Genomic DNA, 17,523 nt, shown 5'->3' on the forward strand with positions numbered 1-17,523 from the left:
AAGACAGAGGTCTTCAAACTTGGCAGCTTTAAGACTTGTGGACTTCAATTCCCAGAATTCTCCAGCCAAATATACTATGCTGGCTGGAGAATTCTGGGAATTGAAGTCCACAAGTCTTAAAGCTGCCAAGTTTGAAGACCTCTGCTTTAAGATCCAATAAGCTCAATTGTTCTTCGAATTCCTTGCACTTTTACACAATGAAGAAATTCACACGCGTTTTAAAAGCATTCCGATCCGTCGTATAACGGCCTCCTTTCCTCCATTTATTTACAAGCAGAATTTGCAAAAAAAAAAAAAAAGTACTCTGGTTGGATTGTTTATAAACAAAAACTCCCGTTCGCGGGTCCTCCCTTTACAGTAGGGATTCCCCCAACCTTGACAAGTTAAGGACTTCAACTCCCAGGATTCCTCAGCCGGCCATGCTTGCAAGTTGGATACCCACGCTGGCTGGCTGAGGGATTCTGGGAGTTGAAGTCTCTCAAAGTCTTGGGAAAGGTTGGCGTCGAGATTTATTTTACAGGACGTTATTACGTTGCGAAGCGGAGAAACGGATTTCTTTGACTGCGCCTGCGCCAGCGAAGCCTTCCTTTCCCTTCTCTTTCCCCTCCCCCTCCCCGCCCAGGCTGAGGAAGGGGGCGCGGCCTGCTTAGCCTTCTCGCGCGAGCTGCGGCCGAGACGGTGGCAGGAGGGGGCGGGGCCAAGGGCAACGCTTCGGGAGCGGTGGGCGGGGCGAGTGGAGCGTTGTGTATATCGGTCGAATGTCTCAGCGTTCCAAAAGGCCCGGTCCGGCAGCACGTGGGGGGACAATTGAGCAAGCCCGCGGCGGGGAGGGGAAGGGCTGGGCACGGAGGTAGCGCACGGGGGAAGGCTTGGCAACCGGCACCGGGGGTGGGACGCCGAGGAGAGAGGCGGCCGCCAAAGCAGCTGGGAAGAGCCGGCTCCACCGGACGCATCGTGAGTAGCGGATTTGACTGGCTGGCTTAAGGTGCCAGTCCTCATGCGCCAAGTTTGCGAGGGAGGGGCTTTCCGGAGAGTAAAGCGGCGTGGGTGAGGAGGGTGACAATGGTTGCAGCCGCTTCCGGCGGATCGGATCCAAAGCCCCCCCCGCCCCCCAGTCTGTTGTTCCCAACCGGGGGATTTCCCTTCCCACCTCCCGCGCATATGTTGGCTAACTTCTCTGTGCTGGCCCACCTCCTTGCCTAGCCTTGCCGATGGTTGCTCTGCGGTAACAGTCATTGGCAGGTAAGGACGCAGCTCCCGGGTCCGGTGACCGACCGACCACCCGCTTCTCCTTCTCTCCGGCTTGCATCTGACCTCCCTTGCTTGGGGCTCTCTCGGACCCGGGGCTCTAACCGGTGGCTCCCCGCTCCCTAGAAGCGAAACGGGGGGGCTGCTGCTGGACCCTTTCTGGGTACCACTTAGGGTAGTAAGTGGTACCCTATCCGGAGGGGCTTCGGGGTAGCTGCGGTTCCCGTCCTTCTCTTTCACACACACCCTCCTCCTCCTCCTCTCGCAACTCTTGTCATTTACCCGTCCTTTACTTTCCACGTGCCTTGTTGTACTTGCACTTTTATGGCGTTTTCCCGACGCCTCTGCCAATGCCAACATGTTTCTTCCTGCCGCTTTCCCCGGCTGGGTGATACCTGCCCTTTTTTTTTTTTTTTTGCATTTGTTAATTTATTTATTTTTTTGCATTTGTACCCCAAGTACAAATGAGGACCCAGTTTGTGGGGGCAATAAGCTGACTTTGTATAAAGATACAAAAGTATGAAGGCTATTGCTTAGCACATTGTAAGCCGCCCTGAGTCTCCGGAGAAGGGCGGCATATAAATCAAATTAAAAAAAAATAAAAAGTGGGGTGTGCTGTGGGTGCTGTCCAAGTTTCAAGATTTTCCCTAGGCAGGGTGCCCCCCTTTTGGGGAAAAAAGTTGGAGGCTATGAAGGCCTCACCTGTAACTCTGGAAGACGCACAACCCAAAAGCTTTCATCTGTCAGGCGGTGTTTTAAGGAGTTGTTGGCTTGTTGAACTGAGGTTGATGTTTGTTTGATCCAGGTTTGGCCCTGTTTTTTTCCAAGACATTGGAAAAAACCGCCTTCGAACGCAGGGGGGAACGGCCAAGATTTCCTTGCTTAAAATTCAGATTTAGGACTGTAACCCTTCCCCATCAGATCAGCCTCCAGATGTATTAAGGCTACAAATCACCTGGCTTGCAAATTCTGAGAGTTGTAACAAATCTGGTGAGGGGAGGCTGTGGCATATTGGAGAGGCCTCAGAACATGTGTTACCAATCAAGGAAAGAATATAATTTGCTGTTCAGCTTGTGTTTAAAAGGCTCCCCCCCCCACCTTTCTTGGTTCTTCCATGTAAGGTAGACTGTAAACTTAATGTTGGCTTATTCCGTAGGGTTGTTGTGTGTGGAAGAGAAAGGCCAGGTAGTGCAGAGTTGTCAAGAGATGCACAGAAGCTGGTTGACGGGGACTCAACCTGATATGAGATGAATAGTTTGAGGATTGAGGAATGAAATGAGAGTCGGAAAACTTTCTGGATGTAAAGCATCTCCACTTGGGAAGAAACACACATGGGCATGGCTGTGTTTTGAAGCGGGTATAATGCTAGAGTTCACTAGAGGTGTGCTAATTTCTCTTGAGTAAGGGCCACTCCCTGGTTTGTTCTTTCATTGTATCAGGTATGGGCTAGAATTGCATTTGAAAGATACCCAGACGTTTGCAAGCTGCTTATTCGTGTCTGAAATGTATAATTTTAGGGAGCGGGTGCTTGGATTGATGTCCTTGCAAAAAACCCCGTTGAGGTCCTTTTTCTGCTAAGGCTGCCGGGTGTCCAACTGCAGTTAAATTGCCTTTTGCCCCCATTTTAAAGCCACAGGCCACCTCTGCAGTGAGGAAGCTAAAACTTCCTTGCAACAAGGTCACACACCACCTTGTCGGTTTCTCTTTCAAGAGGATCTGGTGCCCAGCCTTCTGGCGGCTGGAAAGAGGCGGATCTTGGGTCCTCCAGCGAGGCCTAGTTTGCTCTTGCTCCCCGAAGCAGCATCGTGCAAGTGGGATTCCGTGGTGGGTAGAGGTCACCCTTCTCCACGCCTGCTGGGTGCTCTCTCTCGAGCAAGCCTAGGGCTGAGAAAGGCAGTTTCCTTTTGGAGAGCCTGTCCGTTTTGCCATGTGCCTGATTCATCTTGCAAGGGCATAGCGATGACGTGAAGGCATGGTGGGGGCAGAGGGGAAGAGAGGAAGGCCTCCGTTTGGCTGAGCAAGTTCTGCTACTTTGGTAACCTCCCTCCCTGTTCCCCCCCCCTCCTTTAAATGAACTCTTAGCAAAAAAAAAAAAAATCACAGTTGCATTTGGTGGATTTGATTAAGTCTTAACCATGCGCCTGCTGTGACTCTCTGGGTGTGCAAAGAGCAAGGTTCCTTTAAGACACTTCTGACAATGTTTGAAGGGCTGTGCTAATGAATAGTGCTTTGGCATGCCTCCCCCCAACCTCCAGGTGTGTTCATTGTGCACATTTTAATCACCTAGTAGCACAGCTCAATGGTGATTGCTTGTTTTCCCAGACTTTATGGAGAATTATGCCACCGGAGAAGGAAATTCTGGGTGTTGATTCGCCTGCTGAGTTTATATATTCTGCTAATCTGGGGTTTGTGTAGGCAATCTGGCGTGTTTCGTGCATCATGTTAGGTGTCAAATCGCTGTGGCTAGGTTCATATAATGTGTATTAAACCAAAATAAACCACATTGTGTTTTAGTAGTATGTGTGAACCAAGCTTCTGTGCTAAAGTTAGCATATATGCTTAACAATGCAACATATACATTTTTTTCATCTATTATGTCCATAGTACACGCTTCACATCAACCCTGTTGAGTTTTTTTTTTTTTTTTTAAATTTGATTTATATGCCGCCCTTCTCCGAAGACTCAGGGCGGCTTACAATGTGTTAAGCATTGAGTTGACTTGATTGAGTTGAGTTGACTTGATTGAAAGAGATTTACTGCCCAGATGAATCTATTTTAGAATTGAGTTGGCTCAGGGTCAAATCCACGCTGTAACCACGATTCTAGACACCTGAAAGACAGGCTCTCTAAAAGTTGCTCTTACACAGTGAATATTCAAAGTTTTTCTGCTCTCTAATTCTCCACCTATCCACATTCCTTTAATGTAATGGACTGCTATTCCCATTTTACAGATTGTGGGAGAAGAATTGAGGTCACTAACGCCCACATAAAGTTAGTAGGCAAACTTTGATAGTTACAACAGAGTTACTATGTTAGGCTTATCATTTTATGCTATAAAATAAATTATTCCATTTTACAAACTGAGGATGCATTGAAGACAGATAACCAGGAAGGGCACAGTTGTTTCAGAATTTGGATAGTTGTTTTTCAAATGCATCAGCTTTAGCTATTGGTTTCTATAAGCACAGTACTCTTTAAAGTGCTCCAGGTTTACAAAGCAATAGTTTGTGTTGTACAGATTTTTGAAGGTTTCTTCCTTCCAGGTGGGTTAAAACTTCATATCAACTACAGTCCCACTGTAGCTACACAATTATTCTGTAAGACATATGAAGCTTAGTTGTTGGACCCAAATTGATTTGTTTAGCCAGGTAAGGATTTGAACCTAGATCTCCAATCTGAATTATTCATGAATCCACTATATACCAGTGGCTTGACTGAGGAATTCTGGGAGTTGAAGTCCACAAGCCTTAAAGTTACCAAGTTTGGAAATCTTTGCACTACAACATGTCAATGTCCATTCTCTGGGAAAAAAAGGTTGAGTTTTTGAATATTGGCTTTATGATTTATGTTCTGGTTCTAACTTTTGATGCAGGTGTATTAGATGATTAAATATATTTGGAAATAATTTTGGTTGGAAGAGGTTGCAAACCTGTGTCTCACATTGTGACTGTTGTTTATGTACTACATTTATATCTTGCTTTATGTTTGGGAGCAAAAGGCAGCAAAACCATTTCCCTAACTGGACAGGAACACACTTCATTCTCACTCCGGTGTAAGGATTGCTCAGCTCTGTGACGTTAGAGCAGCTGACCAATCAGAATTGGAGACACTGTAATGCTGAGGCTATTTTCTGAGTTGAGATTGGTCCTGGGATAGGGCCAGGAAGATAGCGGTTGGAGAGAAACATCACATTTCTCCTATAGTTTTGTATTAATGGAGCCCTTGGTGCTCTTTGAACTTGTTTTCTTGCAGGCATCTTTGTGAGCTTGTTTTCTTGCAGACATTTCATTACCCAACTAGGTAACATCATCAGTGCTAGAAGGAAGTGCGATTTGCTCCCCGTTTACATACAAATGGCTTGCCCTATCAGTGTTGGTGCATGTTGTTTTCTTTTTTTAAGAGTTCCTTGATAAGTCTGTTACTTATTTGTTTGTCAGAGTGGGTAGTTCTTTGTTTGGGGTACTGGGTATTTTGTAAATAGGTTAGCCATGGGATCAAGAAGCTGGCAGGGAAACCCAAATGTGAACCTCTCTAACAGTTCCTCTAGCAAAGCTGGCTGAGGAACTCTGGGAGTTGAAGTCCACAAGTCTTAAAGTGGCCAAGGTTGGAGACCCCTGCTTTAGAGGAGAGTGAGCAGGCCTCTCCTCCCTGCAGCTAAGAAGGGTGGAAAGTTTATTTTGTAAAACATGATTCAGTACACGTTGGTTCTTGGCCGACTCTTGCTCTCATTTGTAATCTCGAATCCTGATCAAGTTATGTCCTAGTGTGCCAACATGCTGGATTCTGTGACTTGTAGAAAGGAGGTGAATTTCCTCCTAATTTTCTGCTAAGAAAACTTGGTTTTTATTGGTTTTATTCACATATCTATACTGCTGCATTTCAGCCGGTTCAGAGTACAAATAGTCCTCGGCTTAACATCTATTTGCTTAGTGACCATTCGAAGTTACATAGCATCGAAAAAAGTGACTTACTGGATGAGCATTTTTAGTTAGCCTGAGGTAAACTAAGCAGCTAATAAATTTGACAAATAAAATAAAAAATGTTCAAGCTTGTGACGGTTGTAAGCATCCCTGTTGGTCATGTGATCAAAATTCAGACGCTTGGCCACGGACTCATACTTATGACGGTTGCCGTGTCCCAGGGTCATGTGATCCCCTTTTACGACCTTTTGACAAGCGCAGTCCATGGGGAAGGCGGATTCACTTAACAACCAAGTTACTAACTTAATAGCGGCAGTGATTCACTTAACCAACTCTGACAAGAAAAGTTGTAAAATGAAGCAAATTTCACTTAACAATTGTCTTGCTTAGCAACAGAAATGTTGAGCTCAGTTGTGGTTGTAAGCCAAGGACTACCTGTAGTGTAATATTTTGTAAAAGGAATTAAAATCCAAATAACAACATTGGAATAATAGTGCCATCCACTGAGATAGGGCCAAACCAGGGGTGAAATGCTCCCGGTTCGGACTGGTAGCGATGGTGGCAGGTGGTTCGGAGAACTGGTAGCAAAAATCCCTGCCCCCCCCCCCATGCCCAACTGAGCCGCGCGATCATCAGAGGCTTTTTTTTTTTTTACACTTATAAAAGCATTTTTCCCTGCAAGTTCTTCGGACGAAAAAATGCTTTTAAAAGTAAAAAAAACCCAACCTCTGATGATCACACAGCTCAGCTGGGATCGTCAGAGACTTTTAAGAGCATTTTTTTCTGCAACCTCTTCAGCTGAAGAGTTTGTAGAAAAAAAAATGCCTTTAAAAGCCTCTGACGATCCCAGCTGAGTTGCCTGATGGTCAGAGGCTTCTAAAAGCATTTTTTCTGCAACCTCTTAAGGTTGTAGAAAAAATGCTTTTAAAAGTAAAAAAAAAAAAAGTTGGCCACGCCCACCCAGTCACATTACCCCACCACCACCAAGCCACGCCCACAGTAGTAACAAATTTTACATTTCACCACTGGGTCAAACGTGACATCCTCCAAATGCTGCATCCCAGATAGAATATGTGGGCAGTCAACCAGAAGAATGTCTGTCTGTTGCTACAAGCCAGCTTGTTCCAAAGGAGGTTAAGGCCTCAGAGAAGGCCTGACTGTATTCATCACTGCAAATTGAGTTCTGTTGGACACAGGACTTCCGTTGTCCTCTTTTGATCTTCTGGATAGGCAGATCCCCTTTTTTATTCAGATCTGAATCCCACTCATGACCAGAGGACACGGTTGAAACATTACAATAAGCCAGTGTTTGTCAAGCTTGGCAACTTTTAAGACGTGTGGACTTCAACTCTCAGAATTCCTTAGCCAACCATGCTAGCTGAGGAATTCTGGGAGTTGAAGTCCACACGTCTTAAAGTTGCCAAGCTTGAGAAACATTGAAACCATAGTGTGATTTACTTGGTTTTAGCTAGAATGGGAAATGCTGAGATCCTGGTTAAAATTTAGGACAGGAATCCCTAGTCTGTTTTGTGCAATGTTCTCCTTCCATACAAAATCCTAGATGGTGATTACATTGCTTGTTTGTCTGATTAATGCTTCCTCGATTGCACTATTACCTGAAAGTTAGGTTTCATGCAACATGCTTCCCTCAGTATACTAGACTGAAGGTTGCACAATATGCTTATGCTCTGTTATCCACTGTTAACATTACTGTGGTTTACACAACCAGATTTTTTGGCTTCCCACAACATGCAAAATCTTAAAATAGCCACGTGGATTGAGTTTGCACAGCACAAGCATTTTGTGGTTAAACCATAATATGGTTTGTTCCATTTTGGGACTGGCGTATTGTATGAACTTGACCAGGCCTAATTCCTACGGTCAACTATAGTTAAGGAAATCATGCCATGGTATGGTATGAAAATGCAAATTTGATCTGCATTAGTTTTTAATCTATTATGATCTCAACAGATAAAGCTAAGCCCTTTCCCCTGCCAGCTTCCTAATGCAAGAAAGCATATAAAAGTTCCAAATGCTTTAATCAGTTTATCTGTTATTTACTACTCATGATTTTTTTGGCAATGTTAACTGCCTTGTTTTTTTGCACTGGAAAGGAAAGAGAAATAAAATCCGTGTGCTGTGGTCCAAAGTTATATTTTTAGGGGGGGTCTTAAAGCTGAATGCCAGTTTTTTTGGCTAGTTAGTGAAGAAAGGGGGGGGGGAGAATGAATTTTTTCCCCTAAAACAAACTCTATTCCATAATATTTTTCATTACATTTTTCTACTGGATGTTCTCATTTTTAGAAATGCACAATTTTGTAAGACGTAGTTTAACAGGATGCATTAGTGCTATGCAAAACAGATAAGTAGCGGTTCTCGAAACTAGAAATAACAATGTACAGATTTTTTTCAAGCGTTTCTACGAATTCACCGGAAAAGTGCAGTACATAGATTTCTAGGCATGTTCAATTCAGAAGCGGTATCTCTGGTTTTACATTTGACTTTGAGAAAAATAAAATAAAAAGATGTCTAGTTGATTTGTCTAAAATTGTTTCTAGCTATTTTAGAAGAGAATAGTTTCCAAACTTTGAGTTGTTTTAGTATACAGATAATCCACCTTGTCATTGCAATTCTATATTTATTTTATTTATTTATATTCTGTCTTTTTACAAATAACTCAAGACGGCGAACATGTCCACACACTTCCTCCTCCTATTTTCCCTACAACAACAGTCCTGTGAGGTGAGTTGGGCTGAGAGAGACTGACTGGCCCAAGGTCATGCAGCCGGCTTTCATGGCTAAGGTAGGACTAGAACTCAGGATCAACTTTCTAGCCTGATGCCTTAACTACTAGACCAAACTGGCTGTTTTAAACATTATATTAAACATACATGTTTGAGTATGGGGGTACAACTCTTTAATCTTGATATGCCCTCATGTATTAGGTTGCAATATTATTTATATGAAGTTTTAATAATCAAAACTTTCAGTTCAGCTAGTTTTGATTATCAATTAAACCTATGATGTGTTGATCTGGTTTAGTTTTAATTTGTATGGCTGATTGGATGATTTTGGCTGTTTTTCAAAATTTTGAAGAGAATCCTCTTTCAGCAAACAATTGGTCATTAATGGATGATCCCAAGCTGCCATTTATTTGATTTGGTTTACAAACTTATGTAAAAAAATAATGTTCATTTGTACACAGCCTTGAATTTTGAAATTGGACATCATATAAATGACTACGTATATAAACTGCTGAGGTTAACACTTTCTTATTTTTGGCTTTGTAGAAGCTTAATAAATATCCATCTTCTCCCAAGTGTTTTCCGAGGGGAGGGGGTTTGACTACAGTTCCCATTATCTCCGGCCAGCTGAGTTAATACTCGGTGACAAAACATGGCAGAGCTTTATGGTTTCCAGCCTGGTGAAGTTGTGTATCTTTATTGGTGATGTAAGGTTTAAAATTATAACAGAGAGGAATGATGTCAGCAAATCACTGTTGTCCAGAAAAGTTGATGATGTTTTCAGATGTTTGAAGGCTCAGCTTTTCGTGGTGCTGACAGCTTAGCAGTCTTGTCTTATTTTATTTCTGCACAGGGATTAGAGGCCGCTCCAATCAATGGAGTGGTGTACAACTCCCACATATAATGTATAATTTGGATTAAAACAGATACTAGGTCCGTAAAACAGATACTAGAACCTATGGCACGTGTGCCATATCGGTGGGCACGCGAGCTCAGTTTGCCGACTTCCGGAAGTCAGGAAACGGGCTGTTTCCAGCCTCCGGAGGGCCTCTGGGTGTGTGTGTGGAGAAGGCTGTTTTCGCCCTCCCCAGCCTCCTAGAAAGGCTCTGGACCGTGGGGAGAGCGAAAAACGGGTCTTCCGGTCCCACCAGAAGTCGGCAAATGGGCCGTTTCCGGCCTCTGGAGGGCCTCCAGGGGGTTGGGGAAGGCCATTTTCACCCTCACCAGGCTCCTAGAAAGCCTCTGGAGCTTTGGGAAGGTGAAAAACGGGCCCACCGTGCCATTGTGTGCAAAAAGTGGGGGGAGCACGGGGGGGCACGCGCGCATGTGCAGTGGGGCGGGTCACATAGAATTATGGGTGTGGGCGTGTGTGCAACCCCCGCATGCTCCCCACGCTTTTGGCACACAATGGCAAAAAGGTTAGCCATCACTGTACTAGGTGGTGTGGTGGCTTAGAGGTTAAAACACTGGGCTTTGTTGGTTGGAAAGCTGGCAGCCTGGGTTTGAGACCAGAGCGCCACATGACCAGGGTGAGTTCCTATCCTTGCCTCAGCTCCTGCCAACCTAGCAGTTCGAAAGCATGCACATGCAAGTAGATAAATAGGTACCACTTCGATGGGAAGAAAGAGTGCTTCATGACATCATGCTGGCCATATGGCTGCGGAAATGTCTTCGGACAGTGCTGACTCAATGGCCACGGAAATGCTGATGAGCAGATGAGCAGAGTAAAATCTGCAGGGACTCCTTTACCTTTTTTAAAAAAAAATCTTTAAAACGAATACTGGTAACCCTTGATTTACAATTGTTCTTTTAACGATGGTTCCAAGTTGTAACAGATGTAGAAAAAGTGATTTAATGATCTGTACTCCAACATATGACCGTAGCACCACCCTGTGGTCATGTGATTGCAATTTGGGCACTTGGCAACTGCCTTGCATTTAAAACTACTTGCGGCGCCCTGCAGTTATGTGATTGTGATTTTCAACTTTTTTTTTGCTGATTTCTGGCCAGAAATGCCCGTAGGGAAGACAGATTTGCTTAATTACTCTGTGATTCACTTAACGACCTTGTGATTTACTTAATGCCCATTGTAAAAATGGTGAACTCTATTTACAATTGCAATGACTTATGACAGAAATTCTGGTCCCAATTGTGGTTGCGAGTTAAGGACTACTTGTACATAACAGGAATTGAAATACAAAATATACAGGATGAACAATTATGTGGACTGGAGTCAAATACTGGAAAAAAACATCATTTTAAAAGTTGCTCCTTCCGATGCCCTTCTCACCTTTAACCAGCCCATTCAATTCAGAAACAGTTTCAGATTAGTACAAAGATAGAGTTTCTTCTCTGTGTCCTAATAGTATTAATATTGAAGAAGAGGCATTTCTACATCTGAATTTAGAAATGCTCCCAATTTTGCAAGTTCCTGGCACTTGATGTTTTGGGGTGAACGCAAGAAACTTATTAAAGCTTCATAAATGCATACAGGAATATGATCTATATAAAAACACTAGTTGGATCCCCGTGTTTCGCTACGAAACTATGTGATCGGGCTTGATAAATCTAACCCTTCTCCTCCTCAGCCTTGCCCCACAGAAATGTCTCCTATCCTATTCCCTTCTCTCCCTCAGGCTTTCTAGCCCCTTCTCTCCATGAAGCTTGCCCCACAGAAGCCTCTCCTCTCCCCTTCGCTCCCTCAGCCTTGCCCCACAGAAACATCTCCTATCCTATCCCCTTCTCTCCCTCAGGCTTTCTAGCCCCTTCTCTCCATGAGGCTTGCCCCACAGAAGCCTCTCCTCTCCCCTTCGCTCCCTCAGCCTTGCCCCACAGAAACATCTCCTATCCTATCCCCTTCTCTCCCTCAGGCTTTCTAGCCCCTTCTCTCCATGAGGCTTGCCCCACAGAAGCCTCTCCTATCCTGTCTCCTTCTCTCCCTCAGGCTTTCTAGCCCCTTCTCTCCATGAGGCTTGCCCCACAGAAGCCTCTCCTCTCCCCTTCACTCCCTCAGACTTGTCCCACAGAAACATCTATACTATCCCCTTCTCTCCCTCAGGCTTTCTAGCTCCTTCTCTCCATGAGGCTTGCCCCACAGAAGCCTCTCCTCTCCCCTTCGCTCCCTCAGCCTTGCCCCACAGAAACATCTCCTATCCTATCCCCTTCTCTCCCTCAGGCTTTCTAGCCCCTTCTCTCCATGAGGCTTGCCCCACAGAAGCCTCTCCTCTCCCCTCCGCTCCCTCAGCCTTGCCCCACAGAAACATCTCCTATCCTATCCCCTTCTCTCCCTCAGGCTTTCTAGCCCCTTCTCTCCATGAGGCTTGCCCCACAGAAATGTCTCCTATACTATCCCCTTCTCTCCCTCAGCCTTGCCCCACAGAAACATCTCCTATCCTGTCCCCTTCTCTCCCTCAGGCTTTCTAGCCCTTTCTCTCCATGAGGCTTGCCCCACAGAAGCCTCTCCTCTCCCCTTCGCTCCCTCAGCCTTGCCCCACAGAAATGTCTCCTATACTGTCCCCTTCTCTCCCTCAGGCTTGCCCCACAGAAACATCTCTTATCCTATCCCCTTCTGTCCCTCAGGCTTCCTAGCTCCTTCTTTCCATGAGGCTTGCCCCACAGAAGCCTATCCTCTGCTATCCCGTTCTCTCCAGAGTTATTTTCAAGTTGGGAGGGGGAGTAGAATGTCTTAACTAATCAGCATCAGTTATAATAATATAGGAAATTCTAATACTCTGATGGTCATTTTGAAAAATCCTTGCTTAGTGAGCACCTAGAAGCCAAGAGGAACATATGTGGCAAATTTCAAGTTTGTAGGCTTTACAGTTCTGGAGATTTCGTGATTATTGTGTGAGTGGTTTTCGCTTTTATATATATAGATTCTTTTTTTTTTTTTTAGAAAAATTGTCCTTCAAACTAGACGGGGGTATTTTTGGGGGGAGAGTTTAAAATCATTCAGATATCAAATTGAAAACACTAGATAGAAAGTCAAGTGTGCAAATAATCAGAATTCCTAAGCATCAAAAAAGTTAATCAATAGAAGTTGATATCCATTCACTCATGGGCAATTTTTGGTGATTCTATGGGCCAGGTCTGTCCACATGTCTTCTGATCCTGCACTACTACTTTGAATTGTTCTATGCCAGGGATCTCCAATCTTGGCAACTTTAAGACTTGTGGACTTCAACTCCCAGAATTCCTCAGCCAACTTTGCTCCCAGCCACTGTGCTCTTGGGTGGCTTGGTTTCCTTTTACCGCTAACTCTTCCAAAGATCATGTGAAGGTAGCCCATGGATATTTCCCAGCGGTAGTATGTTATGTGGAAATCTTGAAAAAATCAGCTTCCCCCAGGGTTCCCATGTCTAAGAGGCAGAAATGCATTTTGTTGCGAGGAATTGTGATTTATTGGCACTACCTAGAGAAAACAGATGTATACGTAGCCCTCAAATTACAATCGGTTGTTTAGTGACCGTTTTTAGTTAGATGAAACCTTCCCCCCAAATGTATTTATGATGTGGTTCCTAAGTTCCAGTGGCTGGTTGTTGCCATTTCCCCCCAGTCACATAACTACATTTTGGGCACTTGGCAACCAATCCTGATTTACAGCACTTTGCAGCATCCTACATCACATGACCACACTTTATAATGTAAACTGATGTTTACATCCGGTTTTTTGCATAGCGCCCTATATCAAATGATCGGTTCACTTAATGACTGGACTCACTTAATCGTAGTGATTTATTTAATGACTGCTGTTTAAAAAAAGTCATAAAATTGGGTCAGTCATGCTTTTACGGCTATTATGACTTACAACCATAATGGGCGAGCTCCATTATGGTTGTAAGCTTAGGACTACTTGTACTAATGCTGGCATGCAAACAACATCCAATTAAAAATATTTCTAGGGAGAAATATTGCACCTCAAAAACTCTTCCTGGGCCAGGTCCTTGAGTTGCTTAAAAATATGATTGTGGTCCATGTCCATCCAGCAAATCTGTCCATGCTTTAAATCAGGGGTCAGCAACCTGCAGCTCTGGAGCTGCATGTGGCTCTTTCACCCCTCTGCTGCAGCTCCCTGTCACTCAAAATATGCATCACAACTGCCAATGTGCGACACCCGCCAGCACTTGATTTATTGAGCTTTTCAACCCCTGGTAGGCCAATCATGGATAAATCCAAGAAAAGAAAAGTTTCAGAAGAAAACAGAACATTTAATTCAACTAAATATACTAGTTTTGTGGCTGCTCAAGAAAAAGTCAGCACAGGAAGGGTTTTGTGGCTCCCGGTGGTTTTTTTCCTGTGGGAAACGGGTCCAAATGGCTCTTTGAGTGTTTAAGGTTGCAGATCCCTGCTTTAAATAAAGATAAAAGTAAAGGTTTGTCTGAAGACATTTCCATGATCATGTGGCCAGCATGGCTATATATGCCAAAGGTGCATGTTCCCTTCCCATTGAAGTAGTACCTATTTATCTACTTGTTTGCTTGCTTTTGAACTGGTAGGTTGGCAGGAGCTGGAGCAAGTAACAGGAACTCACCCTGTTTCGCAGGGCTCAGATCTCAAACCTGGTCTGTCGACTTTCCAGCTGACAAGCCCCACCATCATAACTGCTGAGCCATCACACCCCATGCTTTAAATAAACTATGTTTTACTGAGTCAAGCCAGTTGCCTACATTTTTGCAATACATTGAATCATAAGCTGGCCACCTCACACTGAGCTTCAATATGGTTAGTTACTTCGTGGCTCAGAGAATTGTGCAAATATGGGTAGTACTAAGCCATGATTAGCCAAATCATAAACTGTGCAATGCTAGGATTAGATACCAAAGGCTCTGCTTTGTTACACAGAGGTATGTGAATCACAGGAGTATGTGAGCTGCCCTCCAGCTCTTTAAAGCAGCTGTATCTCTTCCTAAGATGAAGCATAGCAATGGCAGAGGGAAGTCAAAAGTACTATAAAATACTATGAACTAATCAGGGGTGGGTTCTAATTATTTTTTAGTACCGGTTCTGTGGGCGTGGCTTATTTTGTGGGTGTTGCTTGGAGGTCATGTGACTAGGTGGGCGTGGCTAGCTGGACAGTCATTTCTGGAAGGTCCTCGCACTTACGACCCAACTCATTTGTTTGCTTTTAACACTGATCAGCTGTAGGACGGCCCTTTGAAGCCCCGCTGCAAGAGTTTAAATGGTTTTTTTCCCTCTAGTCATCAGCTGGGACTCAGGAGGCAGCAATAGATTGGGGGTGGGACCAAATAAAAGGTAAGAATGAGGTGGGGGAGGTGGGGTGGGAGGGCAGGGGGGGAGAACCGGTTCGGTGATGTCATATCGTCACCGCTACCGGCTCGGCCGAACCGGACTGAACCGGGAGGAACCCACCACTGGAACTAATATATTTGGATTGCATTGAGTTGCAAATTAGTTAGATTCATTTAAACAAAGCATGTTTTACAAATGTAGTTTCATTCCTTTAGTGAAAATACTATGCTTCTGGGCATCTGGCTATTCAGAAAGGAATTTCTGCATGGCATTTTTTTAAAAAAATTCAGGTCAGAATTCCATGTGGTCTTTATTTATTTTGATTTGTGGTTGCTGTGAGCTCTATGGAAAAGTGGCATGTAGGAGGTTTTATTAAGTTGTCGGCCTTTGCTTAATTACCCACTGGGTTTCTTCTTGCTGTGGGCATAAGTGGATGGTCATTCTTTATAAATCAGTCGTTAAGTTTCTTAGCTGTGTCTTTGCTTTCAGTGGATCCCAGATGTGGCCTATTGGGGTAAGATTTGGGGAGTGTGGCCATACATTAACTGTAGTTGTGCCTCTATTTATTTCAGTTCCTATAGCATCCTGTCTCAACGTTGTGACTTTAAGCAGCGAATAGCAGATTAAAAAAAACAAAATAATAACACCCCAATAAACTTATAAATGGTTGCAAAGGTTAAAGACTAAGCTATCAATGTACACTTATCTTTGCTTTACAAACCCACAAAAGTTGTAAATGCAAGGATTGGATTACAGAGTTACTTTTTCATCCCTGTAAATGGTTGCTAAACGAGTAAGTCACAAAATGAACACTACCTGTAGATGGGAGCTAAAACATGTCTCTCCTGACATGTAAACATAATTGGAGCAACACAGTTCCTCAAATGATGGTTTCCTATTTGGCTTGCAGTGTTTGGATTCATTGAATGAGTTTAACTAAAAATGAAAATATTGCAGAATATACAGCCTCATGCTACATAACTTAACTCCATTTCATGCTGAATAAACTAAATGATTAATGTATCTTAAATAGAAAACTATCTCTAGATAGATTTTTACTCCAGAAGCATTTTATTAAAATCAATTTGATAAAAATAAAAAAAATCCAATTTAAATAAAAATCCAATTTAAATTTTTAAAAAACTGATTTTTTTTTTAAAAAAATGATTTTTATCCACCCTGTTTCCAATACATTTCATCGCACTTAAAATGTTATTAAATAGGGTACGTAATAAAAATTAAACTGCAATGCAAATTTAAAAAGGGGAGGGGAGAAATAGAATACCCTGCCTCCCCCTCCCCAAAAAACGTAAAAAAAAATCCATCATGTAATGGTGGATTTTTCATTTTTTTGGGGGGGAGGCAGGAGCTTTCCCCCCCATATTTTGTATTTCATTTGGCGGGGGGAATGAAAAAAGAAATACAAAAAAGAAAGAAAACCCACCACAATTCTTTGCTATTCGAATGGCACTATTATATAGCATTCATATAAAGTTTTGCAGCTCAGTTTTTAAATTAGAAAGGAAATTTTGACCATGTGAAATTACATGTGCTTCAGTCCGCCAGTACTAAGTGCAATTTGTCTATACACACTCAGTGTGAACTTACAGGTAGAGCTGATGTTATTCGCTTAAATGGGTGTCATTGTAGTAACCCAATTACGGGTTTGTGCATTTAATAGATTGAATTGGTTTCTCCCTGGATGAGTAATACATATCTCCCAAAGAGGCACTTGGCAAAGAAGACTGTTCTGCGTGCGTCACATGCCCAAGCATAATCCAGAGATTAACAGCACGATTGGGTTCACACAACAGTGAGTCTCTGGCTTAGTCTGTTGATCGAACCTAGCATGTATTTCCCATAGTACAGTGTTTTCCAACCTTGGTAGCTCTAAGGTGGACTTCAACTCCCAGAATTCCCCAGCCAGGTGTATGGACTTCAGTTCCCAGAATTCCAGAGCTGGAAAGGCGGAGTTAAACGAGTCATCAGCCTAGAATAATTATGTTTCCACAAACGGTAACATGGCCTCCCACCGACCAGTACGCTCCCACAGAGAGGGACTCTTCAGGGTGCCGTCAGCCAGGCAATGTCGGCTGGTGACCCCCAGGGGGAGGGCCTTCTCTGTGGCAGCTCCTGCCCTCTGGAACGATTTGCCCCCGGAGATACGAAGGGTATCGGATCTCCGGGTTTTTCGCCGTGCCCTAAAAACTTTTCTTTTCCATCAAGCAGGGCTGGCGTGAAACCCCCCCCCCCTTTTAGTCTTTTTTAGCTTTTTAAATTGTCAAATGGGTTTTAGTTTTCAATGTTTTAAATTTTTGGGCCACAGTTATTTAATTCTTTTAATAATTTTAAATTTTGTATTGATATGTGTTTTAGTTCTGGCTGTGCACCGCCCTGAGTCCACTAGGAGAAGGGCGGGATATAAATTGATTAAATAAAAATAAAGAAATCCAGTCCCTCTTGAATTTCGTTGACCCTTATCTGACGCCAGTTTAACGTTGAACTTTAGTTGACTTGATTCTTGTGTATAAAGGTAAAAGGTTCCCCTCGCACATACATGCTAGTCGTTCCAGACTCTAAGGGTTGGTGCTCATCTCCGTTTCAAAGCCGAAGAGCCAGCGCTGTCTGAAGATGTTTCCGTG

The 17,523-nt window shown here is 43.6% G+C and overlaps 1 protein-coding gene across 5 annotated transcripts in view; it reads left to right on the forward strand.

Annotated features, from left to right (window-relative positions):
- The first annotated feature begins 620 nt into the window (after positions 1 to 620).
- AKAP1 (A-kinase anchoring protein 1) overlaps positions 621 to 17,523 on the forward strand; it is a 56,368-nt gene continuing 39,465 nt past the window's right edge. The window contains exons 1-2 of one of the 5 annotated variants that reach the window (XM_087889730.1): positions 678 to 954; positions 8,571 to 8,691. The gene's annotated coding sequence lies outside the window, so the exon portion shown is untranslated. Of the gene's footprint in view, positions 1,243 to 8,570; positions 8,692 to 17,523 lie in introns of all 5 variants that reach the window. The other 4 variants (XM_087889737.1, XM_087889741.1, XM_087889734.1 and 1 more) reach the window with 4 other exon arrangements.

The sequence above is a fragment of the Pantherophis guttatus genome, chromosome 1, assembly GCF_059756535.1.
Source record: "Pantherophis guttatus breed Tessera chromosome 1, ASM5975653v1, whole genome shotgun sequence".
Classification (NCBI taxonomy): domain Eukaryota; kingdom Metazoa; phylum Chordata; class Lepidosauria; order Squamata; family Colubridae; genus Pantherophis; species Pantherophis guttatus.